A 27,152-nucleotide genomic window follows, 5' to 3' on the forward strand; every position below is an offset into this window, starting at 1 on the left:
AGTATCAATCTCAAATGGAAATGAAAATAAGCTATCTCACTTTTTCCCCCAGGCGTTCTATTTTTGGAAGTTCATGGGCTCTGACCTTGTAGGTTCTGATTGTTCATAATTTATTACATAAAAAAGAAAATACAGAATTCAGTCTCTTTTTAAAATTTTATCGCTGTTGCTGCTTTTGAGATTTTTAGAGTTGCCAGTTCACCTTGCTCATTTAACAGTCATGCTACTGAAGTTTCTCTTTGAAATATAAAATCACTTAATTTGTGTTCAAGAATAAGAATAATTTGGCAAAATTCTCATTGCTCTACAATACAATTATCCTGGAGCATTTATCATTTTCTCTTCACTCCTACTCCTGGTACTATTGTTGCTTTAATTCTTTTCCTATTTTTGTTTCCCAGTTATATCCCTTTCCTTGAAGTCAGGTTCACAAATTAGCTTTTACAACATCCAATTTATTGCTGTTCCAGAGTCTGATATGTGCAGCTTTTGCTTTTCTGCTAAATTGCTAAGAATCAACGCCTAGTAGTATATAGCCATTCTGAATTAGTGAGACCACTGTTACAAAATGATGTAGTAACCCCCATGCCTTGATAACCCAAAAGATTTTTAAAACAATCTACTGTATGTGGTCTGTTATATATGTTATGTACAAACAAAAATAAATAAGTGGTACAAACCAACTTTATTTGCTTACATCTGTTTTAAAGGTAGAGCTTATTCTTTTCCATGTGATAACTATTTCAGTTTGAGGAGTTCACTATTTTAATTTTTGGCATCTGGTTTTAAGGTCTTGATCCTATAATTTTTCTCAGCTTTTTTTTTCCTAAAGCCTGGCTATATATTTCCCAAGAATGAATCCACTGGGTTTTTTTCCCCCTGCTTTCTTAATTTGTTTTCACAGATGCCTTAAGGGTCTATACTTAACCTTTGTTTTTTTCAGCAATGAAGCAGACAGTTTCTATTTTTTGGACCTCAGTAAACAGAGGTTGTTCATACGTATAAATGTCTGCTTTCATAAGAGTTTTGCTACAAGTCATCTAATCACAAATCGTATGATATTTTTAAGAGCGTTTGCATTCATCTCTTGAATGCTGCATATAATAGTTAAAGGATGAAAACAAGGATGAAGGTAAAAAAGGATAAAAACTAACAATCTTCTTTTCTTCTCCTACTTTCAGAGAATTACCTAGGCTTCAAAATGAAAGTGAGGAAGAAGAGTCCCCCAAAGTATTAATGCGAACAATAAGTATTGCTGGTAAGTACGTACTTCGCTTCCTCTATGATGTCACCTCTGCTGGGACAAAAGCTAGATGTAAAGAAGCTAGATGAAGACGTGTGCTACTTAAACAGCAACTGAAAACTGTCCTGTTGATAAATCCTTGTCAGCTGGAAAAAGCAAATTTTGCAAAAGAGAGGTCAGGTCTCTACTTTCATGTCAGATTACTGACGAAATTTGGTCAGTCATACATCCGTTTCACCTTCCTTTTCTCCTTACACTCATTTCTCTCCCTTCTCTTCTTTGCCTCTCACATCTAAAAAAAGAAATTATTTGATGGATTCATTATATATTCTCTGTCCTGTGTACAAACCCCTTATTCTTTGGCAGTATTTTTGGACCCTTTCATCTGTATTCCAGATATTACATGTATTTCTCAGAGATAAGCAGTACTTGTGTGGAAGTTGGGCCACAGGCCCTGTTCCATGAAGCTTCTCTGAGAGTTATAAGTAACTAAGCTGTTGTGCCTGGAAACTATTGTGTGCTCTGAGATACCCTAGATCCTGTACTAGATCTTCTCAAATGGTAACGAGTATTAAAAACTTAATGCTACATATTCTTATGTTTTCGAAGGTTTATGCAGATACCGTAATACTCATTTAAACAAAGGAATGTATCATAAAAGATAAATCTTAGAAGAATAGTAACTCCCTTCTTTTTGAGGAGTTGATTAAAGAATGAGGTGAGGTTCACTGAAATGTGAATTCAGGTGTAAACTTGGAAACCAAGTATGTTATGGTGTTATTCTTTTTTGATGCAACTGTAGAAAAGACTGTTATGATCAGTATTGTTAATTATGGTAAGGATAAGCTTAGACTAACAGCTCAAGCAGATTTGTTGCAGATGAGATGCTTTTACTGTTCACCCAACTTCAGTCATGATTGTCAAGCTGAAGATGTACAAAGTACTCTCAATTATTTATTTATGCAGTTATAACTATTGAATGACATAGTTTAATAATTTAATGAATGGTTTAAAAAAGAAAATGTGAGATTTAAAGTGAGGATCTCATGGCCAAGACCGAACAAAGAATATGGTCGTAGCTTTCCACGCATCCAGTTTCCATTTAGGTTTCTGGAAACTAGATTAGCTGTTGTAACTGCTTACTGGAGGGGATTGTTTCTGTTTCCCAAACTCTGCTCTCTTCTATATCTGACTCCTGCACCCAACAAAAAGGTGACTAGTTTTGTTTCTTGGTTTGTGGGTTGGATCAACTCAGATAAGTGTTCAGAAAGTGTTGAAGTGGTGCAAAGGAAGAAGTGAGACTGCAGGCAGGAGCAGAGAGTGTGGGAGCATAACCTGGCCCTATAGGCAGCAGCCAGCCAGTGGATCTGTCCAACAGTTTGTGGTAAGGTTATGGTAAAGTTACTAGACTGGAAATAGACCATTTCACTTTGGAGAAGAACAGAAGCAGCTTCTGTGAGAGCTTTAGACTAGAACTGGCTAATCTTGCCAGGTTCTTCCCAGCCCTTGCTGTTAGTAGGAGTGACCTGTCGATACTGAATAGAAACACTGATTCAGAGGGAAAAAATCTTACCACATAACTAGAAAATCCGTAATAGTCTTCCCCCCCACCCAACCCCATACAAAATACGTGTGCTCCAGGGCCTGGGAAATGAGTGAAGAGTACCTATAAAGAACTTGCATGACTTGTCTAAACCTCACTTCTTATCAGAATTGGCTGGTCTCTTGTACATGATGTTACATAGTGCAGCACTTTGTATTTTAGTTTACAGTTTTGTAAAGTAATTTTCCATCTATGAACTGCAGTTTTGTAGTTTATTAAAAAAGACCAACTGGGCATTTTTTATTACATTCTACAGCACTCTTATCCTTTCTTGCACGTATGTAAGTAGGATTTATCTGTGATAGGCTTTTGAAGATAATCTCTGCATTGGTTTATTGTAGGGGCACCCAAAATCTTGGATAGGTATTCTTTATTTCTACATATCTAAATAGATCAACATATGATTCCTGATGGAAAAGGAAAATATTTTTTCAGAAAGGTACGTTGCTAATCTAGCCCTGCCCATTTTACAAGCATCAGAGCTGGACCATCCCTCTTGTTTCTGGAGTATCTACTATCTATCTTGCTTAGTACTTTCCCCCTTGTTTGAGAATCAGCAAAGTCTTTTTCTTATTCTAACATTTGGCTTCAATTCACTGTATTATTCTGGTAGTCATTTAGCTTGGATTCTTGTTGAAAGATGGCTTATTGCTCGTCTGGCTCTCTGAAATATATTCTTTATTAAAAATGCATTTTATATAAGTCAGTTCTGATGCAGCAGCACAAGCGAGTCTTTCATGTCTTTTTCCTTCTCAAGAAAAGAGGTTGCTAATGTATCCATTGACTTGCATGTTTACTGCAGTGAAAAATGATACCAGTCTGAGAGACTGCATAGAAGTTGGAGGAGTGGATTAGAATTTAATATGAACCAACAAATTAGAATGATCTGGGAAAAATAAGATATAAACCATTAAGGGCAAGCTTAAAATAGTGCTTTTAAATTAAATAAAAATAAAATAGGTGAATACAGAATAAGGAATGTCTGAGAGTTCTGAGTAAAAATATTGTGGGTTAAGGGTTTAAGTCAACAGTGTCACACAAAAAAAAGTTCTGAAAATGTAAGATCATACCAGGATAAATAAATGGAGGCACAGTCGTAAAACACGGTAAATCTCTCTGCTCAATTTAGAGTAGAATTGGGTCAACTAGCTCCTTGTGTCCGGTTTTGAGCCATGCACTTAATACATGCAAACAAATCAAAACTACCTTGCCAGATTGGAGAGTCCAGAACACAATAGTATGATGGTCAGAACACTGGATCCAAGACCTGTGAGGAGAGGTTTAAAAAAATAGAGGATGATTTAATACAGAGAGTAAGTGCTACTGCTCTAGGTCTTTTGGAACACTGCAAAACGAAATAAGCTTACGTTTTTTCCAGTGGAGATTAATTAAGTGTGGCTTGTGAAGCACTGCAATAGACTGGGAAGAGCATATGTCTGTCTTTGGAAGTTCATAAAATGTAGTAAGGAACGTGAGCGTGCGTGATCTCGTCTTAGAGGAGAGGGGTTTCTAATAAACTTATTACATTTTATTATTTAATGTCTAGTTTCTAGCTGTGTTTGTTTTTTCTTAATTATCTCTTTTGTGAGTGGAGCATGGGGAGAACAGCTTTCTGTAAAAGATGCCTTGAATCAGCACAGAATCTCTTTCTGCATATTACAATAAGAGTTTTATTTCTCTTAAATATTTTCTTCAATGGACCAAGTAACTTTTGATCTTCAGTGTATCTATTTTTAAACTTAAATAGTCCAAAACTAAAACATTGACTGTAAATTTGGCAGAATTAGAGATGGTGACCTTGTGCATATTATTTGATTATAAATTAGTAGTATTTTTATAGTTCCTGAAAAATCAAATTTCAAATATCATTGATAGTCTGTACCATTTTAAATGTCTGAGATTAGACTGCTACACTAAACTAAAACTACCTTTTGACAAGATCAGCGGAAATAGCCAGACAAGAAGTATATATTGTCTGGAATATGTTTCCTGCTTTACAAGTTCCTGCAGTTAAATAGATGAGGGAATATGTCACAGGGTTTTTTTTTTGTTTTTTTAATATGAAATACAGAGAATTGGTCTAGCAAATTCTGATGAAATTGTATCTGAGTTGTAATTTCAGATAAAATGCTAGACTGGAGGTGTTAGTCTTGCCCACTTTTTGTTATTTATTAGGAGAAATTGTAGTTGTCATGGAGAGAAGAAAAAAATGTGGATAAATACCAAGGCTACTTCTACAATACAGAAATATTCTTCACTTGTTTTGGCTTTGGTTGTTTTGTTTTTTTTTTTCCTTAAATGGTGTAATCGTACTACACTGGTAATTCAGTACTCCTTTATTGTGTCTGTGTTTGGATTATGTTAAATAGTGGCTACTAAACACTTTAGAAATTGACAGAACCTGTTAGCACAGGAAAATCTTAATTTGATTGGTTTTGCATGTCAGTCTTTTTTTCCTTTTTTTTTTTTTTCCCGATTTCTTTTGTTCTTAAACAAGTGTTGAAATATCCCAAGTCTGAAGGGAATGAGAAAAACTAGATGCCATGCCAGTATGTACTAAAAATCCAGTCAGGACATAGGTTAATTATTGATTCTAGTGATACTGTCTTTTATCAGATTGATTTTTCCTAAAGGTATTTGTTGTAACTCATGTTAACTGTACTAAAATTGTCTAAAGAATCCAAAAAATTGTTGGTAAACAGGGAACTTTCAAACCCTAAGGAAGGTTCCCTTAAGGCTACGTGGCAGGTGGTTCTTGAACTTTGTCTTGCTGGCTCTTGGGGAGAATGTATTGCTCCTAATAAATCTCTAAAAGTTGCAGTTTTAAACATATATTAATATTAATGATAGAAAGAGATCACTAACTGTTAAATATCTTGGCAAGTTGAACTTACTTGAAGAACTAGTATTCAGATAGAGCCAAATGTGTGATCCCAGGTTTAGAGACTCGTAGCTTGCACTTACAGGTTAGAGACAGTATTTTTGAATAAACTAACTTGTTGGAGGGATGTAGGGGAGGTGATGTTACTGCTATATACAATATTAATGGACTGTTGTGGGTATATTATGACTAGGTTGGAGGTCTAGTCTTCAGAAATAATCTTAGAAAGTAGTAAGGGGGTTAGAAAAGAGCTGTAAGAACCATTCAGATTCTAGGGGAATGCATCTCATTTTAGAGATTTAAGAAGCCTTTTTTATTGAGGTGTTACTTGAGAAGTTTTAAAGGTTTGTACTTTAATTCTGCATGAAAGGACATTGGTAAAAGCTGAAAAAGACATGTTTGGGAACTAATTAGTCAAGCAATTTATCTGGGAGTTATTAATTCTTTCTCATTTAATGTGTTGGAATAACATGAGTGGCTTTAGTAAAAGATACGCATTACTTCGGACAAAATGTGTGGTTCTGATGAAAAAAATAGGAAAAAAGTTTCAGTGATCAGTTTGTGGGATGTCAGATTATGTTCAAGACAGTATTAATACAATCTGTATAAACAAATTCCCCCCCTTCCCCCCAAAGGCCTTTTAATTTAACCCTAGCAATACTTGAACAAAAATTTCAGAAAGCATTGTGACTTCTGCTATTAGCCTTGATACATGCTATATAAAAATAGGCTTGTAGGTGACTGAATTTAAATAAGCTTTTTATTACAAACTTCCTTGAGATATGGCCGTGATTTTTAAACCAGTTTATTGGAATTGGAGTAATGTGAATTGGAGTAATGTAGATTTGTAGCAAAACCCACAATTCAATATTTTGCCTGTAGGAATAATCCTTACTTATGGTAGCTTTGCATGTCTCAATTTCAAAATTCAGCTTTTGCTGCTAAAGCCAAATCTAGTATTTAAACAAAATTGCTTTGTAATTTAAAAAAAGTCTCCTGGTTACATTGTTTTACTCTGTAGATGCCACATTCCCTGTCTTGTGAAATAATCTTTCATTGATGTAGTTCACAGTGTGGTTTGTCAGCAGTTGGCTACAGTTTCAATTGCCTAATGGTTACTGTGATTGGAATCAAGCTGTTGTCTTTAAATTATCCAATGTGTTTTGGGTAACTGTGTTCATGCTGCAGTCTGTGTAATGTAAACTGCATGGATCTTTTCAGCACATGTGAATTGTAGAATCATGCTGGTTGGAAGGGATTTCCGTTTAGTCCAGCCCCTCAATAGCAGCTCCAATTAGAGCAGCTTGTTCAAGTCTGGTATTGTACATCTCAGATGATGTGGAATCTCTGCTCTTTGAGAGCTGCTCCAGAGTTTGACAGTCCTCATAGGTGGTTGTGTTGTGTTTTGTTGTTTTTTTTTTTTTCTTTTATTAGGCTGGAATTTACTGTGTTCCAAATGGTGTCTGCCTCTTGTCTTTCCATTGGGCAGAAAAAAAAGTGCAACCCCACCTGCTGAGTACTTGCAGGAATATCTCTGTGTATATCATAGTTATATAAGAAGAGAACCAAGAAAAGAACAAAAAATTGGGTGATAAGGTGACTTCTACCAGAAAAGAGAATAACTAAAATGCTGATGCTGCTGTCCATGCTTTTGACTTTCTGATGCAGTTTCATGCTATCCCTGTTTGGAATACATTAGGAACATTATTACTTGAAAGTGGATTTCTTTAGAAATTCAGAAAAGGATACCATAGTAATATCTGTGAAAACTAGTTCACTGAAAGGGGATGTACTAGAGGGTACAGACTTAAAGAAAGCAAGGAAACTTTGGATACCTACATGAAGCCTGATGAATGGGTGAAGTGAGTTCAGGGAGGTAGCTTATATTTATTGTTTTTATGTTCTTGTGGAAGCCTGACATTCTCCCTCCACTCCCTGGCAGCATCTTCTGTTTACATAGCTCTGAGTACGTTATAAGAAAAGAAAATGAAAGAACTAGCTTTCAAAGCATCTTAAAAACCTAGTTGGCCATAAAAAGCCTATGAAATTAAATAAACTGTTCTGACAACAGGGTAGAATTTCTGGTTATGTATTATGAAATCGATTAATTGCAAACAAAAATATGTCACAACCTAGGCCATGAAAATAAAATACATTGGAGATCTGAAATACTCTTTGAAAGCAAGATAGTAATTAGTTGGCCAAACTAACTGATATTTAAGCCAAATTTGTGAGGTAAACTGGAAATACGAATGACACAAAAGGCACTTTTTTTTTATTTCTAAAAAAAATGTTTCTTTTTTGTTACTGTGCTTTTTCAGAAAAGTTTTGAGCAGATGCCTTTTCCATGCCATAGAATCATAGAATTACTTAGGCAGCAAAAGACCATTGAGTCCAGTTGTTACCCTAGCACTTGCCAAATCCATCACTAAACCATGTCCTTAAGTGCCATGTCTACATGTCTTTCAAGTACCTTCAGGGATGGTGACACAGCCACTTCCCTAGGCAGCCTGTTCCAATGCTTCAGAGTCTTTCAGTGAAGAAATTTTTCCTAATATCCAGTCTAAACCTCCCCTGGTGCAACTTGAGGCCATTTCCTCTTGTCTTTTTGCTTGTTACTTAGGCAAAGAGACTGACCCCCACCTTGCTACAACCTCCTTTCAGGTAGTTATAGAGAGCAATAAGTCTCCTCTGAGCTTCCTTTTCTCCAGACTAAACAACCCCAGTTCCTTCAGCCACTCCTCATAAGACTTGTGCTCCAGACCCTTCACCAGCTTTGTTACTCTTTTTTGGACATACTTCAGCACCTCAAGGTCTTTCTATTAGAGAGGGGCCCAAAACTGAACACAGTATTTGAGGTGTGGCCTCACCAGTGCCGGGTGTAATACTTGCCTTGATTGCCTTTGATATCATATGGTAGCCATAATCACCACTGCCTCTAAAATTTGGGCCATTTTTAGTGCACCGTTTCTATATTTGTATCTTCAGCAGTTCATCCTGCTTGGTATCACTATCTGTAAACTGTGATGAATGATATACAGTTCTCTTGAGGGTAGTGACAAATCACTCCTGAAACAAACTGATCTAAATTGGAGAGATTCTCATAGAAAAAATGTAATGGTACTTGTGTTCTCGCCCCCCTCTCCCCCTTGTTTAATGTGAACAAAATAAATCTGTTCTTTCTGTCAGTGGCCTTTGGTTGAGGTATCAGATACCTGAAAGACTGATTCTGATTAGATGAAGGGAAGACATAGCTTAGGAAATAATTTTCTGAGTTTCTCTGGTGGTAAAAAGCCTACTTGGCAAGCAGAGGTGGGAGGCAGGATGTATTGGAAGCAGTGCAACAAGACTATTTAGTAAAACATCCGCATTAGATGGGAAAAAAGGAAGAAGGATTGCCATTGGCTTTGCAGACAGAAGGGAGAACTCATTTTATTGCTCAGGGAACAAACATTAGCTAAAGTGTTTCAAAGAAATCCTGGTTCAGTTCTCAGTACCATACTACCCTCTGCCAACAGGTTATCAACATACCCTCACCAAAGTCAGCATATTACTGGTAACATTTTTGTACAAATACTATGTAAAATATTATGTGTAACAGTAGCAGGAATATTAAATTCTGTGAAATGAATCCTTGTCTCGAGGCATTACCAGCTCCTTTTCAGCTAATCAGATGCATAGTCAAGGGTCATGTTGTGTCTTCTTATGCAGTAGTTGTATCACTCCTTTCTCCTTTTTAGACACTGTGTAGAATTTCACCTGTCAGGCTAAAGGTAGAATCCCTCAGAATAAATATTGGCATTGCAGTTGTGCCACTGAATGTGTCTTTCCAGGAAAAATGCTAATGTTTTTGCACTTTATTGCTGAACCGTTTTAATATTGATGATATTCTTTTTTTTTTTTTTTTTTTTTTTTTTTTTTTTTCATGTAGAAAAGTACTTCTTTCCCTTCTATGCTTAAGATTGGCTGAGGAGGGAAGAACTGCTATATGTCACTGTCTTCTTGATTGATCACATTTTAGAAATTCCATTGTCTAAAAATGTTACTTTGCCTGCACGTTACAGTTGCAGTGCTGTGATGGGGGAGGTCATGTTTTAGTGGCTCTTCATATGTGATGATAGCTATTTACTTTGTATTTCCCTTCAAGCAGATGATCTGGTGACTGATAGTAGTCTGGGATTGCAAACTTCTGGAGGGTCATCATTCCATTTTGCCCCGTTGTCAAATGACCTTGACTTGCTGTTGGTAATATTACATGGCAGCGGTGTTTGACATGAACATAATTTGAAGGGTACAAGGAGATTGCTGACTGTCCTGTAACTGTAACAGTGAACGACTGTATATCTTGGTGTTTTTTTCACAGACCCAAAAGTACCACTCAGTACTGTGCAGCTGGTCAATGAATACTTGCAGCAGTTGGTGAATTTTGTGCACCATCTGTATCATGCATCCTTTTGTCTTGATTATCTTGTCTTCATTACTGCATGATTTTGTAGTTGTTGAAGTCAAACAAATAGGGAAAACTTGTGTATGCTGTTGTTATATGTACATAACACTCATTTGAGAAGAATTCATGTTTCTTCTTGAGGGTGGCAGAATTGAAACTGGTGTGGTAAGCCACAATTAATTTAAAAACGAGACATTAAAAAGCCGCAAGTGGAGCTGCGGGAAGTGGACTCTTGAGTTTTCATAATTCCCTGAATGCTGTGGTTAGCATCCCACAGAGCATTGTAAAAGAATCCATTGATCATATCTTAGGCAATGATAAAGAAGGCTCTGTAATGTCAACTGACCTGTGCATCTTTCTGTAGTCACAGGATTTTGTGAACAGGAGTCAGAATATTTACAAAAACAAGTGTATGTATGCTGTAATGTGCCCCTGTTAGCATCAGTGTGACAGCTGATGGCTTTTGGCATAAAACTTTTTCTAATGTAGCAATACTATTAGAATAGGTTCTTAAGTTATTTTGCCCCAAATATTTTATGATGTTTGTATTTTGCTGTTACTAAACCATTTCTGTTTTAAATTAACATCCAGATTAAGATGTTTACATTAATTTTGTCCCGCTGGTTCCATTCAAATGATTCATCTAGTTGTTTTCAGTCTGCTGATCTCCATGTTTTCTTACCTTTTTATAATGTTGTTTCCTGTTTTTCCTGGGACATTCCAGAAAACGAATTTACATATACCTTGAATCTCTGTTTTTCAATTCTTAATTGTTGCCATTAACTAATAGATAATTCTTAAAATATGTCACAATGTGACATGATTTATATGATGAACCTGAATTACTAAATCCCCCTCTGTTGGAGGGGAAAAGTTAATGCCGATGCTTCTGAAGTTATCTTGCAAAAACTGAAAATGAAACATTCATTCTACATTAGTGCTTCACAATATGTTTGAAATGGTACATTTCTGAAAACCGCTTCTGTTCTGAAGCATACGCTTTAAGTCAAAAGTAATGGCATTTACATGTACTCTGAACATACTACAAAATCACGAAGTTGGAACTGTTATGTGATCCCTGGATTTTTCAGCTAGCAGTTTATGCTTAGTTTTGGATGTTCAGTACAGTAGCAGTATTCCAGGGCATGTTGCTCAGATGTGACCAGTGTAAAATAATCTCTGAGTTTGGGACCATTTTACAGCAGTGTGTATTAGAGTGGATTAGTCGGTTGATGCCTCACTGGAGCAGGGAGCATAGCACAAAGCAAGGTCAAGAAAAAGGAAAACTTCAGCCTTGTTCAGAAAATTGGTGGAACGCAGTTCATGCATTCTAATGGCTTCAGAGAGTATCTTAATAACATATCTATCCACCTCTCACTCTGCTTTTGGTTCTTTCATGTGCCTTTTTGGAGCAATGATCTTGCAGGTTTGACTCTGTAAATCCCTCAAATTTGGCAGTATTTGAGGGCTTTCCCTATTTGCCTTATATTGAATGATTGCTTATTCCCTGCATTTCATTTACACCTTTGCACCAACTTTTTTGTAATTTAGTACTGGTTGTACTCGTATTTGGAGATGGAACTGATGGCAGAAAGCATGAGATCTTTTCCTAGTGCATGCCAAATATAATCAGTAGGTTCTGTGTGATTTCCTAAAATCTGTGGATTTTCTCCAGCTCTGTATCTGCCGAGGCTCAAAACAGGCCATTAAAGAAGGATCAGAAGAATTAACTGATAGTTTGATACTGCAGATGATCAAAACTCTGTTGCAGTTTAGTACTTCCATACGTGTATGCTGCTTCCAAATTGCCTTTCCCTGTAGACACTCACTGAGTCATTGCCAGCTACTTCTGTTATTGTCTTCTATTTGAACAGGATCTTAATCGGTGCCGTTTCTTTAGTGACCTTAAAAGCATGTTATGTGCCCACATGCACACACGAAAGGTTGGGTCTTTTTCCCCTCTTAATTTTTAATCTGTATTCTTTTTAACAGGCATAGTATAAGCAAAGGCCTTTTCTTGGGTTTGTTGTGGGTTTTTTTGTTTTTTTTTTACAGACCTACAGTATTTTTTTCTGAAATGCGATTTATTACTCTGCCTAATGCTGTAACAACTTTTGATTTCAGTCTAATGCCTGGCCTGTTATGATGAATAATCAAGTGTTTCTTTCATCTAGAAAGACTGTTGTGTTTATGAATTGATTAGGTTTCTTCAGCAGCTAAATTGCTCAGTGTGACTGCTTGTTCAGAGTTCTTCAAGGCAAGAAAAATTTTGCCTTTTTTTTTTCCCCTGTTCTCTGGACCAGTTTATGCAGTCACATTGTGGAGAGGGTGCTAGATTTTTCTGTTGTGTCTGTGTTTTGTGGTTTTTTTTTGTTTTGTTTTGTTTTTTTGTGGGTTGGATTTTATTTTTTTTTTTGTGGGGGTTTTTGGGTTGTTTTTTTAATCTTTCCCCACCTGTGATTTAATTATACAAGATGAAGGCAGAACTTTTTTCTAAGAAAGCAGAGAATACAAGTTATTTTATAATGGGCTAAGAACCAAGTAATTGTTTTTGATTTATTTACTGTATTTTATTTTTAATATCAAATACAAGAATTATTTTGGGATCATTTTGGTGGAACCTAATGTTTTCCTTTCTTTATTGTCAGAATAAGTTAACTTTTCCCTCCACTTTATTACTGATAATGATCTGAACATTTTAAAAATTTCTTAATTTCTAGAATTATCAGAACTATGAATAGGTAAAGAATGTTTAGGGGTGTGTAATTGCAATGATTTGTTGGATTTCATGCCTGTTTACTTATATCCTAATTTTCAGCAGTTTAGGTCTATAATACATTTTTTTGTCAAGCAGTGAAAATCTGAGAAAATGGGGCAGGAGAGAAGAGAAAGCCTAACACTTAAAACAAGAAAATGCACCAAACAAGCAAACTAACAAACAAATCTAAGGAAGAAAGTTTATGCTAAACTGTTTCAAAAGCCTGTATTGCATGTGGGAAAACTTCCTCAACAGAACTGTGAAATGATGGCCCCCACTGCTCCCTGGTAATGTCTTCTTGTATAGTATATAGCTTTATCTTAGCTGCCTGTAGTTGTATACTGGGACTAAATCCTGTTCATATCTATACATAGGACTGACTTTGTTGCATAACTATTGTTTATATTGGTGTCTGTTTCAGAAAAATAGAAGGTGATGTATCTAATAGAACCTTATTTTAAGAGAATTCCAAAGCTGGTCTTTGAGGCAGAAGATCGGCAAGTTTAACTTCTATACCAAGCAAATCTGGAGAAACTTTGAAAACAGAGTTGTTGGATATAAGTATGGTATATTGAAGAAGAGCCAATGTAGAGATGACCTGATCAATAAACTAAAGTTAAATTGCATAGTTTTGGCAAGACTTTTCAACAGTAACTTTTAGAAAAATGGGTCTGCTGGGAAAAGGGAAGCAGTTTTTTTGTGAATTTGTAACTCCATAAGGGAATAGAAAAACAAGAATATATGGTTACTTTTCATAATAAGAACAATGTAATGCAAGGATTCATCTTACCCTGATCAAGGAACTATGCTGGGTCATGTGTAGTTCATCATAAGAATAAATTAGTGGGAAAGCAGAGTCTCTTGAATTTTTCTAAATAGCATCTGTATAGGAAACCAGCATTGTATTTGGTTCTAAATAATCTTGACATAATGTTTACTTTTTTTGTGTGTTTGTGTGTGTGCTTCTCTAAGATAAATTAGGAGTGAAGAAAGTTAGAAATGAATACATAATGAGATTTGGGAAGAAGTCTTCCTGTGGCCAGGCAATGGAAAAAAACAATATCTGAATGGTACTAAATGAACCTGTGCATGTGGCATTTCATGAAGATATGGCTGTTCGCATTACTCAGTTCAGTATATGGAAGCCTTTTGTAATATGACATGAAAAGACTAAAAAAATTATACTTTATAAAGCTGAATTTGATAGTAAAGATGTTTTTGCCCCCCTGCCTTGTTCTATATTTGATGGATAATGGTTTGTGTACACTTAGATAGCAACCAGGACATTTTTCAGTTTAGTGCAATTTGTTCTGGTTCAGGTTTAACAACTGTCAAAATAATACTTTAGGTTCATTTCTGGTTCCAGGAAAAGTAAGATTTTGGCTGAGTTTTCAGATGGAGTTAAATTCAACTCACTGCAATAAAGGTATATTTTAGAACAATAGCCTTGAATGTTCCCATTTTCTTGGTTATGGTCTTAATATGCATTGCTTAAGAAAAAGAACTGTAAAGCACATTTTTTTTCTGGCAGTTGCTGCTGTTTATTGCACATATAATTTCTTTTTGTGTATTGTAATATAAATATTGCAATAATATTTTTCTAAAGCCTGATGTGGCTTTCGGCAACACCTAAATGTTTTTATACTTATGCATAACTGAGTTTCTTTAAAAACTTTTTGTTTGGTAATCTGAAACAAATGAAAATATTCTGCTTGTAGATCTAGTTGTCGGTACAGCATTATTTTTGCTAGAATTGGGAATCCCTTTTGCAGTTTGGAAAATGTTAAGAGATCCATTAAATCAGGGCAGTGGATTTTTTTAAAAACACTGGAGTTAAATTTTTGATCACCCTATGCTATTTTAGGCTTATGTCTACCATCATTGCTATGAAGACCAAGGTGTATTTAAAATACGTATTCTGTCGCATGTGTGTTTTTAAAAGCTTAAGTTCTTGTGTATGTCTGAAATCAGTATAGATCCCCAAACTCAAGTTTTTTAGGATTAATGAGAAGTGGATCTGAAATCCTTTTATTTCTCTCTGGAGACACCTATGCAAATCACAATGCAATAAACTCAGAGTATGTAATTTGTCTTCCATCCATTCTTGCATAGGGAGTTTTTCCTAGAAAACTCTTATGGAATCTATTAATAAATATTTAGACAATTTATAAATGAATCAAAGTATGAATTATAGTTTCTTGTATGCATCAATTAAAAAACTTTTTAAAGTATTATATATCTTTCTGTGAAATAACCAGTGACAGTTTGCAGTAATAAATTATATGCCCATATGTCCCTTTTTTTCCAAAGGAAAACAAAAATACTCTGTCAAATACCTGGTATTTGAAAAGAAGTTTCTGAAAATAATTAACTAATAAAAATACCCTGGGCTACTACGTAGAAGGATGTTGTGATAGTGTATAGATTTATTTTTTTTCTGTACGTGCCATGCTACATTTCTTTCTTTTCACTCTCTTTCCCTCAGTGTTACTGTCTTTAATACTGATTTGAAATGTATTTAGTTAATAGATAATAAAATTATTCTGGCTATTGTTTTCAGGCAGCTTCTTTATGATTTTGTTTATTTGAGAAAGCTTACATCAGTTTTGACCACCTGATACAGGGACGCTGATGTCCATCACCTATGCTTCTGAAGGCGGGTGATCATAATGTGAGGTAGAACACATTGCCACCAGTCCTGTAAATATTTTAAACTGCTAAAGAATTACACTGACCATAGCAAAAGACTTAATATTCACTTGTGTTGGGCAGATGCTGTGGTAGTGATAGCTAAGATATTCTTGACAGGAGTGATTAGTAGTGCCACTCTAGGTAGAAACAAAAAAGCACAATATGCTAAGTGTTGTAGTTTAATGAAGGAATTTAGTGCTTTTTATTTTGTTCGAAATTTAAAAAGACTACATATTATGAGAAAATTGTGACACGTTTACTGAAAGAAATTCAGTGTGACTGTTCCTTTTGCCATACAAGATGTTTAACTACGTACAGGGAAAGGCTAAGATTCTACTCCAAATGAATGCAGTGGCAGTTACTAATCATGGCTTTAATCAACACCTGAGAAGGTGACTTAGGAAAACATAAAACTGTTTTTTAGAGGAACTAATTATCATAGCATTTTGAACCTCAGGTGAAATTGTTATTGCTCACCATCTCAAAAACTAGATCCAATCTACAAATGTGTTCAGATTAGTATTACATTTCATTTCAAGTTGATGCTTTTATGAAAAATCTGAAAACAGCAGAAGTACATGGTCCAAGTTTATTCAAGTTTGAATAAGCTATGAGCAGAAGAGGTGGACTTAGAATTGCATCTGAGATACTGTAAAGATACGCTTAGGTATTTTGATTCTGATGTCTTTACAAGTTGATGTTTACAAGTTATGCAGGTTGAGAAAAAGAACGCTATAAAATACAATTCAGTCACAATTTTGGTAGCTGTTTGATTCAGTCTTCATAAAAGCATACGTATGTGCAGAAGGCAAATGCGATAGGAGAACTGGTATACCTGAAAAGTTCAGTCAAGCATAAGGAATCTTTTTCAAAGAAAGAACTCCAGTGCTTGTTATGTTGGTAGTATTGTGCTAAAACTGGGGTGATGGATGGAGAGGAGTGGCTGGAGAGCTGCCAGTCAGAGAGGGACCTGGGGGTGTTGATTGACAGATGGCTGAGCAGGAGCCAGCAGTGTACCCGGGTGGCCAAGAGGCCAATGGCATCCTGGCTTGTGTCAGCAATAGCGTGGCCAGCAGGGACAGGGAAGGGATCTGACCCCTGTACTTGGCACTGGTGAGGTCGCACCTTGATGACTGTGTTCAGTTTTGGGCCCCTCACTCCAAAAAGGCCATTGAATGACTCGAGCATGTCCAGAGAAGGGCAACGGAGCTGGTGCAGGGTCTGGAGCACAGGTCGTACGGGGAGCGGCTGAGGGAACTGGGGGGGTTTAGTCTGGAGAAGAGGAGGCTGAGGGGAGACCTCATCACCCTCTACAGCTCCCTGAAAGGAGGTTGCAGAGAGCTGGGGATGAGTCTCTCTAACAAAGTAGTAAGCGATAGGACAAGAAGGAATGGCCTCAAGTTCTGCCATGGAAGGTTTAAACTAGATATTAGGAAGTATTTCTTTACAGAAGGGGCTGTTGGGTGTTGGAATGAGCTGCCCAGGGAAGGTGGGGAGTCCCCACCCCTGGAGGGGTTGGAGTCGGGTTGACCCAGCGCTGAGGGATCTGGTGGAATTGGGAACGGTCAGCGTGAGGTTAATGCTTGGACTGGGTGATCTTCAAGGTCTTTTCCAACCGAGATGATTCTGTGTTTCTGTTTTGTGTTACTTGATTTCCATTAGAATAGATATGCACACACAGTTTTCACAATTTGGTCCTGATGATTTGATTTTGATCATTTTCCTGGCATTTCAAGCTGCAAAAATTCTTCTGTCATGTCTTTCTGAAGAAAGATTTCAATGTAGGGATCAATTTAAGCTCCTAGTATCTGCGAATGCATGTGCTTCATTTAGCTTTCCTGCTGTTGTCCTTTTTTTCAGTTGTATTGTTACAACTCAAATATCATGTGACTCTACAGAATCTCTGTCCAGTTTTTCAGTTGTATTGTGCTTTTAAAAAGTTTTGCTATTTCTTTAATGCATGTAAGAATTTGCTTCTCAGAAATTCTGTAATCTACCAATTTAGTATCTTCCAATTAAGCTTCATTACTACCGTTCAACTTAAGTGTGTCACAGGGAGCAAAACCAAGGTCATGATAATATTTTTATAAAGCAGCTCAAGTTGTACTCCAAAGACTTCTTTTCTGCTACTTTCTATATTGTTTCTGGGAGTGGGCGCGGACATGAAGTCACCAGCTCCTTCCCAGCATTTTCTAAAAGACTCTCTAGTTTTGTTACAAAATCCTTTGCACTCAGCGGTCATATCAACATAGAGCCTTCGCTACTGTTAAGCAGCTTGTTATCTTATATGGGTGATATTTTAATGCCTTACTGTTGTAACCTGCCGCCTTCTAATCCCTGTCATCAAAGTTAATTTCCGTGTAAGAATGATGTTGATGTCATGTACTATCAGATTTATAGGACCATTCCTGTCTCAAATTTTTCTTTGTTTTCATTGTCCCTTGACCTATAAGCCTGGATACAGAGTTGCTCAAGGTCTTTAGAAGTCTGTTCATTGTACTTCTCTGTCTAGAATCTAATTTTATCAAAACCAACTTCAAAGGACAGTATTTCACTTCTGAACATGTCTTAACAGGGTACTTAATCACGTATATAATGTTTGGGGCATTATGGGGAAGCCTCTGACCTCCACTTAGCTTCTGCTGCCATTTGTTTTAATTGCCAGTTTGTAATTTTCAAATGGGGGTAGTAGACTGATCTCATTGTTTTCTCGATTCATTGTTGCTTTTTGATTTTGCGAATAACTTAAGGAGTAGAGATGTAGATCCTTTATCCTTATCCCTTCCTGTGGAGCTAAACTCTAATGCCGTCCAGATGCCACTTTACTTTTCTAGGTTGTTCTGTCCTGAGACTGATTTTGCTAAAACGAGAATCCATCAGCCTGGCAGCACATCGATTGTCTGCGGCTGGACCTTAGCCTGAGTCTTGAGCAACGGGGCTCCCGGCGCGGGTGGCTGCCGGCGGCGCTCAGCACCATGGAGAGCTCCTCCAGTGCCAGCCGGGGCAATAGGGAGCAGCTTTCAGTTCTTGCTATTACTGCTAAACTTAGGCTGAACTATTCAGAAATAAAGGAAGTTGAAGGGTAGGGTTAAAAACCCTACACTGAAAGGAGGAATAAGAAGATAATATCTGGTATAAAAGAGAGTAGATGGAAAAACTGAACTTGCAAGTCCAATAAATTGTGAGATACTGCTGGAGGACTGCAAAATAGGAGCAGCTGGCCATGATATAGTCACATCCTTATTAACAACTGTTCACCACAAAGCAAAACACTGCTTTTCTCCCAAATAATGAGTCTATAGGCAATGATTCTATGAATGTAAAGGCTTTTTTTGTGGATAGTATTGTCAGCTTATCTAGGAAGTAGTAAGAAAAACATGATTGTAGCTTTTTCCTAGTGCTTGACCTTTTTAAAAAGGATATTTCATTATGTTCCTTATTACCAGTCTGAAATACTTGAATGGGATTTCACTAGAACGGCATGTGAAAAAATATGCAAATTTAGCTTTCAAGCCCTTTTTTTACTCTACAGTATCAATTTTTTTTTAATAATTACAGACTTTATATGACAAATTAATTGATCTTATTTTAAGAATTTTTAGTTTATAAAATAAAATACTCTTTTTGTTAAAAAAATTTAAACTTTCTGTTGATAAAGTTATATATGTACACACACTCACAGGCACACACAACCCCCCACATCTTGCATATTAAAGAAAATGGCTGACTAGTTAAGACTGATAGTTTCTGACATTCACCAGGGTTTGACAGTAAATGTATGAATTACTGATATTTATGTTATCAATAAAAATGGGAATTCTGATTAACAGTGTAATCTTACTACTTGATGTAAAAGGAGTGAAACAAAAAGCTAATATCTTTGAAGATGTTTTACACTCCTGTGTCATTTTTCTCAGTAATGTCACACCAGTTTTGAGAGGAAAAGCTGTTGGCAGCTTTATGTGAGGTTTTGACTTGCAACTTTCGCAGTTCTGTTTTATTCATAGCCTTACTATTGTACAAAGTACTTAAGAGTTTCTCAGTTCCTTCAGTTTTAAGTAAAAGGATAGATCTTAGATCAGCAGTGCACTTGAGCTGTGGTGGTAGTGAAGATCAGATACAGGAAGCAATCAAGTGTTGGTGACATGGAGCTCTAGGAAAGCTGTAAACCAGTGTAAATTTGACAGCATTGAACATATATGCTGATGCACAGAAATTGCTTCCCATACATGAATTAGCTCATTAAATCTCGTTATTGTGCTATTGTAGTATGTAAAGTTCTGTGTCCTAAAGTAAAAGTGTTTAATCTATGAAAACAGAATAGTGTTTAAAAGAAAATTGGAGTGCCAAGAGGAATTTTTACAGGCTAAGATACATATATTGTGGCACAGTGGACTTAAACATAGGGCAAATACTTATTTATCATACAGCAATATTAGTATTTACAATCTTCACTAAAGTTTTTCTTGTTCTAATAAAAACACTTCAGAAAACACAGTTCAATTTATATTAGAAAATGATGACACAAAGCAAGTCCGATTATTTAGATAATGATCACTTCAGACATTTTTCCCTGAAGCAGCCCACTCAGAATTGTATTCTGGCATTTCTGTTGCTGGGTTGTCAAATCACCCAGTCCCCAAGCCTCCCATGTGTAACAAGGAAAGCTTTTAGCTCAGTTCTGTGACTTTTTTTTCCAGCTTCTGAATACTTTATAGCCTTGACTATGCTTTGAGTTTGCAAAACCTCCTGGTTGCAAATAGCACTCCAGTTTTCTTATGGCTGCCAAGTGTCATGCATTTTTGCATAACTATTACAAGCTCAGCAGCTCTCTCATCTGCCTGGTTTTCATCTTGATTTATAAACATCCAGCTGAGTTGTGAACAGGCTGATGTTAAGTTTCTTGGTTATTCAATTTTTGCATGTTGCTTTGATGCCAGCCAAAAGAAAGATCTTACCTCTGATGTTGCTTCTGATGTTTGCAGCCATTAAGGGATGACATGGGGAAGCTGGTGGAAAAGAAGATTTAGTGGAGAGCTTCAGCACCAATAACAATGGAAAGATCAAATCTTAGCTAAAGATTGTCCATCTCTTTTGTCACATTCCGTTTCTTACCCAAGGTATCTAGATTAGGCTACTGAAAAGAAGCTGCACTTGCCCCAAGCAGAAGAGGCAGGTGTACTTTGGTCTCAGGAAAGCATTGAAACAGAAAGCAAGACATTGGTGTGTCACTTTTTGATAAATTTGGATTCTAATCCAAAACTGTGAAACAAACTGTCTTGGGGATGGGACAACATCTCATTACTTTGTGAATTTCTTGGCTGTGGAACCACATGCAGTATGAAAGATGTTACTGTTGTGTATTATAAGTGATGTTAGAAAATTAGCTGTTTTCTTTTTTTAAGCTTCTAATGAGGAGTTCAGCTTGATTTAAAGAGAAATGTCCAATAAAATTTGGAGAGCATTAGCGCTTTTTTAAAATCAGCTTTTTTGTGACTTTTGGAGAAAAAAAAAAAGTTTGGCAATTGTGACTAAAAGGTTGTTTGAAAGATTAGCAAGATCAGTAAGCATGTTTGAACACATTTTAACTAGGTCATGGTAGAATGCGTTGGGCTCCATTTTTCTAGGGAAGTGATGGCAAATCTGTAGCTTACATCCAGTTTAAATGCAGCTCAGATTTTAGAATCACATCATATGACCAGTAGTGTGGTCATGCTGACACAGGGGCTGTTGGTTAACAGAAATCTCCAGCTACTGGAAGAAGTCAGCCAGCAGCAATGAAGTTCAGCAGGGTGTTCCACTCAGTGATGTTTAGGGAAGCTTCTGAACACTTTTTCTTTCCAGGATATGTGCCGTACTATGTGGTTGTGGACCATGTTAAGATTTTGGTATGCAGCTTGATGGGCTAAGAAGATTGACCTTCTTTATTCTAGGGATTTACTGATCTCCGGAAGTATTTCACAGTATTAGGGGTATTAAGTTCTGTCCTCTATTAAGAATGTAGAAAGTTCTAAGTTCGGATAAGAAAGGCATGGGCCACTTCAGTTCATCAACTCTCATCTGACTAATGCAGGGCAGAAAACACAATTTTTTTCAACCTCTTGATTGAACTATGATATATTTTTTTAATAAGCATTTTTGCTGCTTCAGTTTAAAGGGAATGAGCGACCAAGAATCCATTACTTCATTAAATCATCTGTTTAAATGGCTCATTCCTTTAGCTGCTATAGATTTAGAGGTTTAGGGACTCCTTTCCCCTTCCTCTTGAGCTGAATTTATCCGGATTAAACTCCTAATCCCTAAATTTTGTTATGCCTTTGTTTGCAAGTGTAAGAAGCAATTCAGTGTCAGAAATCCTTTATTTTTTAACGTAAGTTATGTCCTACTAACTTTCATACTCTCTTTTACTCTATTGCTTTCACAGATTCTCTTCCTATTTTCTTTTGCAGTGAGGTTTCTACAAGGGCTGTCAGTAGATCATTAACCTTATTACTGTGGAGGAAGATCACGGTTGATGATAGAATTGATGTTTGAATTTTCATTATTCATTCTTGTCTGCGGCTGTATTAGATTAGGGTTGTATGGAGTCAATACAGTAAGTAAACAAGAATAAATAAACCTTCACTTATATAATCATCCTGTTCATTTGCTAAGGTAATTTGTATCTCACAAAGACATACAGTTAGTTCAGATAAGACAAAAGATAACTTCTTACTTTGCTGTGTTTCTGGTTAATATATTAACTTAATAGTTAAAAGGGACTGCAAAACTGAAGACTGCTTTATCCATTGCTTATTAAAAGGAGTCCATATATATAATTTCCATGGAGGAGTGTATTGTTTTTCAGCTGACTCTTACCTTTCTAAAAGGAAAATCACCAGTTACTTTTTGTCTAAGTGTTTGACAGACAATTTTGCATATACTTGACATGTAAGCTGCTCTTTTCCTTTCAAGGTACAATTCCCTCTTTTGTTTAAGAGTGCATTAATTGTCAAAAGATTTAGAAACTACTGCATGTTTTTTCAGGCTTTCCAATGTAATATGTTACGAAATTGTAAGCACTTATATTTATTACTGTATCTAAACCCAAGGAATAATTAATCTTTTCAAAGAGTATTTGTTTTTATTGTAGATCTATGTCTTTTTATCTATTTTAAAAAGGTTCTTACTTCTGATTAATTCTTAACTCCTGTTAAAATGTTTCAAGATCAGCGTTCTGTGTATATCTTCAGCTTACAAACCCCAAGTGCTGCGGCTATGGATTTCTCTGAACCACTACCATTGTGATAACTGAACCACGAGGTGTTCATATAGCATAATTTTGAGAATATTGGTCTGTGATAGTAAAATTACTTGTTGATTTTTGGTTTTGTTTTCCTGATCTCTGACCAGAAGCTATATAGTTGAAGCAGGATTGGTAGTAATACTTAACTTTGTTCTCCATTGCCTCTTGGTGTGTGGTTTGTTGGATTTTTGGGTTTGGTTTTGGGTTTTTTTTAGAAATAAATTTAATAACTTCAGGGGCATGGGACCCTGAATTAGCCATAATTCTGATGCATTTCTGCCTAGTCTTTCTTCTTATAATTAGCTCCTCAAGGGAGACCAATTTTTTTTAATTAAAAAAGTGCCAAGTTTTATTAGAATAACAGCTAGGATAATTAACATTTTATGTATTGCAAACTCAGTGAATAGGGAAGACAGAAGAAAAGTAAAGGGTTTTTTTAACAACTTTTTCCCTGCCCGCATTTTCATGGTGAATATCCTGTTGCTTCCACTTGGTTACAGTTAGTTCAGTGACTGTAAGGTGTGAACAGCACAGTGGCCTCTGATCTGCTGTAAGTTTCCTATCATATGTAAGGTCAGATAGCCTGCTCCTTGCTCCTTACTGCAATTTTGTTGCTTGAGCTGCAAGCTCCTGTACTGGAATTTTCTTGACTGCCATGCTGTAGTTTGTTGAACCTCCTGGAACTGAGCACGGTCAGGATATTTCCAAGCAATGCAGATTGTCTCTCTTTCTCTGGGAGGTCCTACCTGACCTAGTCATCTTAAAGAAGCATTAAAATGATTGTGAACAAGCAAGCAGAATACTTCCTGCCCCCCTAATGATGTCTGTCAAAAAAAATGGAGGGCACTTCTAAAAAGTATGAAGCTATATACATCTAAAGGTATTACTAGAATTCACAAAAGGCAAGGCTTGGAACAACATGTATATTGTCTCTAGTAAATACTAAAATGAACATAGAAGAATTTTGTTGTGGGAGCTGAATTATGTGTTTGGGTTAAGAAGTATGAAGAGAGCTTATGCTTTTTGCAAGATAGCAGATATTTTCTTGAAATTTTGGGAGTTGTGTTCTTCTGTTATGGAATTGTTTTAAAGGACTGTTCAGTTTATTTGTGTACAGTTTTCTCCATATCTCCAGATTTGTGATTTCTGTAGTTGCATTAAATGATTATACTAGTGACTTTTAATGTTTTGATTAAAAGAAAATTAATTTTCTTTTTGTAAGATTTCCTTAACATATTTATACTTTTTATAAACCATAACGTACATGAAAAAATATATATGAATACTCTTCTATCAATGTTATAAAAATCAAGGTTAAAATACATTAAATATAAATATTAAAATATTAATAAGAATTGTTCTAGCCTTGATATGTTTTTTTCCTTTTCAGTTTCAGATTTTTGACTGATATTTGGAACAGGGACTAATGCTTAGAGGTGAGGAAACAATTATTTGACAAAACTGCTAAATGGCTGAATTACTTTGATTATGCAGATTTTTATCTTGCATTTAAATTTATCACATCTTTCAGCTGCAGATTTGATACTATCTGTAAATATTAATGATTTCAACTTCAAACATCATTTTGGGCTTGGCAAATATTAACAAGGGAAACTGGCGCCTGGTGAGACTGGCTCATACAAGTTACTCACTGAATCAATAGAGAGCCTAAAATATTCTTTGATTCAGTTCTTTGATTGGTAGATCACATTGTACCTAACCTAGGTATAATGAAAGATGGTAGTTAAAAATATTCTGATTAAATAATTGATCTTTGTGGAATACTTATAATTAGTTAAATAAAAAGTAGAAAATATGATGTATTAAGATGAAGAGTTAGGTTCTTTCTCAATGATATGATACAAGGGCAAGTCAGTGTTCTTATAGAATGTGAAATGCTTTTGTTTGAATGAGAAACTAAAGGGACCTTCTTTTTTTTTCTTCTTTTTTTTTTTTTTTTAACAGTTATTAATTTCACTGGCTGATGGACTAGTGGAATTACTTGTTGACCTCCCAAGTGAATGATGCAGTTGTGTTTATTTTCTGTTGTCATGGAGAGGGTAAGCTGTTCATCAGATGTGTTATGAAATTATGATATTTAAAAACTTACTGTTATTTCTGTGAAAGATAATATACATTATACATTTACATGTTATGCATTTTAGATTTTATTTTTCCACACCAAAAGCTCTAAAAAATGCTACTTAAATTAAATTCTTAAGGTGTTCTGTTATTTTATGGAATCACAGAGTAGTTGACTTTGGAAGATATCTTTGGAGATCTTCTAGTCCAGCCCAGCTGCTCAGAGTAGGGTTAACTGGTGCAGGTTGCTCAAGTCTGTGTCCAGTCTCCAGGCATGGAGACTTCTTTAACCTGCCCAGCCTGATCCAGTGTTTGACCACCCTTACATTAAAAAGTATATTCTTAGGCTTAAATGGAATTTAGTGTTTTATTTTGTGCCCTTTGAATACAACAGAATATTTCTGTTGTAAGGAGGAGGAGGCTGGGCAGAGAATGAATTGAGAGCAGCCCTATGGAGAAGGGCTTGATTGTGTTGATTGACAAGAAGCTCAGCATGACCCAGCACTGTGCACTTGCATCCCAGAAAGCCAACTGTGTGCTGGGCTGCACCCAGAGCAGTGTGGGCAGCAGGGCGAGGGAGGGGATTCTCCCCCTTTACTTTGCTCTTGTGAGACTCCCCCTGCAGGGCTGTGTCCAGCTCTGGGGGCACCAATGTAAGACGGACGTGGAACTGCTTGAATGGGTCCGGAGGAGGCCTCAAAGATGCTCGAGGGGCTGGAGCACCTCCCATGTGAGGACAGGCTGAGAGAGTTAGGGGGGTTCAGCTGGAGAAGAGAAGGCTCTGGGGAGACCTTAGAGCGGCCTCCCAGGGATGAAAGGGGCTACAGGAAATATGGGGAGGGAGTCTTGATCTTGGTGTAGGGATAGGACAAGGGGCAATGGTTTTAAACTGCAAGAGGGCAGATTTATATTAGATATAAGGAAGAAGTTTTTTACTGTGAGGGTGGTGAGGCCCTGGCACAGGTTGCCCAGAGAAGCTGTGGCTGCCCCCTCCCTGGCAGGGTTCAAGGCCAGGTTGGACAGGGCTTTGGGCAACTTGGGCTAGTGGAAGGTCAGGGCAGGGGGGTAAGGAAATAGGTGGTTTTTAAGGTCCCTTCCAGCCCAAACCATTTTATGAAAGAGTTGCTTACATTTCTTCATTACTTTCCTACAGGATTTTGATTGAACCTAGACTTGTAGGGAAGGTGGGAAATTACACTTACTGTTCTCTCAGCTTCGGTTTGTCAGTTATACTCCTTAAGAACTTGAAAGAAGCAGTAGCAGCCTTGGCTTGATGACTTCTGTCATGTCTTCACTGATCATCAGTCATTTTAGGGAATTTATTGCTGCTACTTGGCTTGTGAATACAGCAACTCTGGAGCTGTCAATCAGATCTCAGTTTATAATCTACATGTGTTCATCTTGTTGCCTTTATGTTGGTTGCATCAGTAATCACTAACTAGGATTGTAGGATAAAGTTCGTTATACAGAGCAACTACCTCTGAAGCTGCAAACAAATTTGAAGTGTTGACTCCTAAAAGAAGAAGAAATCTGACACAAGATTGCTTACTGGACATTCTGAATGTTTGTCTAATTCTTCCTCTACCTTCCTTTCTGAAGATGTTTTCATTTAAAAATTCTGCAACGTTGTTCTCAGCTATAAAATTTTATCCAGTTAAATTGAAAAAAAGTCTCTGTGTTGGTCAACTGAGCATTTTAGAATACACTTGAGAAACAGCAATAATACCAGGAGTCCTTTAAGGCTCATTTTTCCTCTGCTTTGAATTTCTTGTATGTATTATAATATGTATTCTGCTAATGCTTCTAAATGCATCCTAAGATAACTCTTCTCAAGTTGATAACCTTGCTTTTAGAGTCTAACTTGAATTCCTCAACTCCTGGTAATTTACCTTCTTTGTAAGCTCTGTAAGTCTGAAAAGTCATCAGGCTTCCACACTCAGTGGCAAAATCTCTCTAACCAGATTTCAGGAAGGATAAGTCACATTCCATCTTTCTCCTAAATTTATGGTTATGGTTTTGTTTTCTAACCAAATGCAGTGAGTGGGCCTGTAGCTTTCACAGAGCTAAGGAAGTGCCTCAGTACCATCTCTTCCTGCCAAGGAGTTTTCTGTGGTGAAGATCCAAAATTACAGTATTTGAAGGCTTCAGTGTTGAATAAATCT

At 36.5% G+C, this 27,152-nt stretch overlaps 1 protein-coding gene across 2 annotated transcripts in view; it reads left to right on the forward strand.

Moving 5' to 3' along the window:
• FUT8 (fucosyltransferase 8) overlaps positions 1 to 27,152 on the forward strand; it is a 128,604-nt gene that overhangs the window by 23,789 nt on the left and 77,663 nt on the right. Inside the window, exons 2-4 of one of the 2 annotated variants that reach the window (XM_026849469.1) lie at positions 1,182 to 1,258; positions 24,299 to 24,344; positions 24,874 to 24,968. The gene's annotated coding sequence lies outside the window, so the exon portion shown is untranslated. The remainder of the gene's footprint in view (positions 1 to 1,181; positions 1,259 to 24,298; positions 24,345 to 24,873; positions 24,969 to 27,152) is intronic. The other variant, XM_026849468.1, reaches the window with a different exon arrangement.

Source organism: Athene cunicularia, assembly GCF_003259725.1.
Source record: "Athene cunicularia isolate RWA chromosome 5 unlocalized genomic scaffold, athCun1 chr5_part1, whole genome shotgun sequence".
NCBI lineage: Eukaryota > Metazoa > Chordata > Aves > Strigiformes > Strigidae > Athene > Athene cunicularia.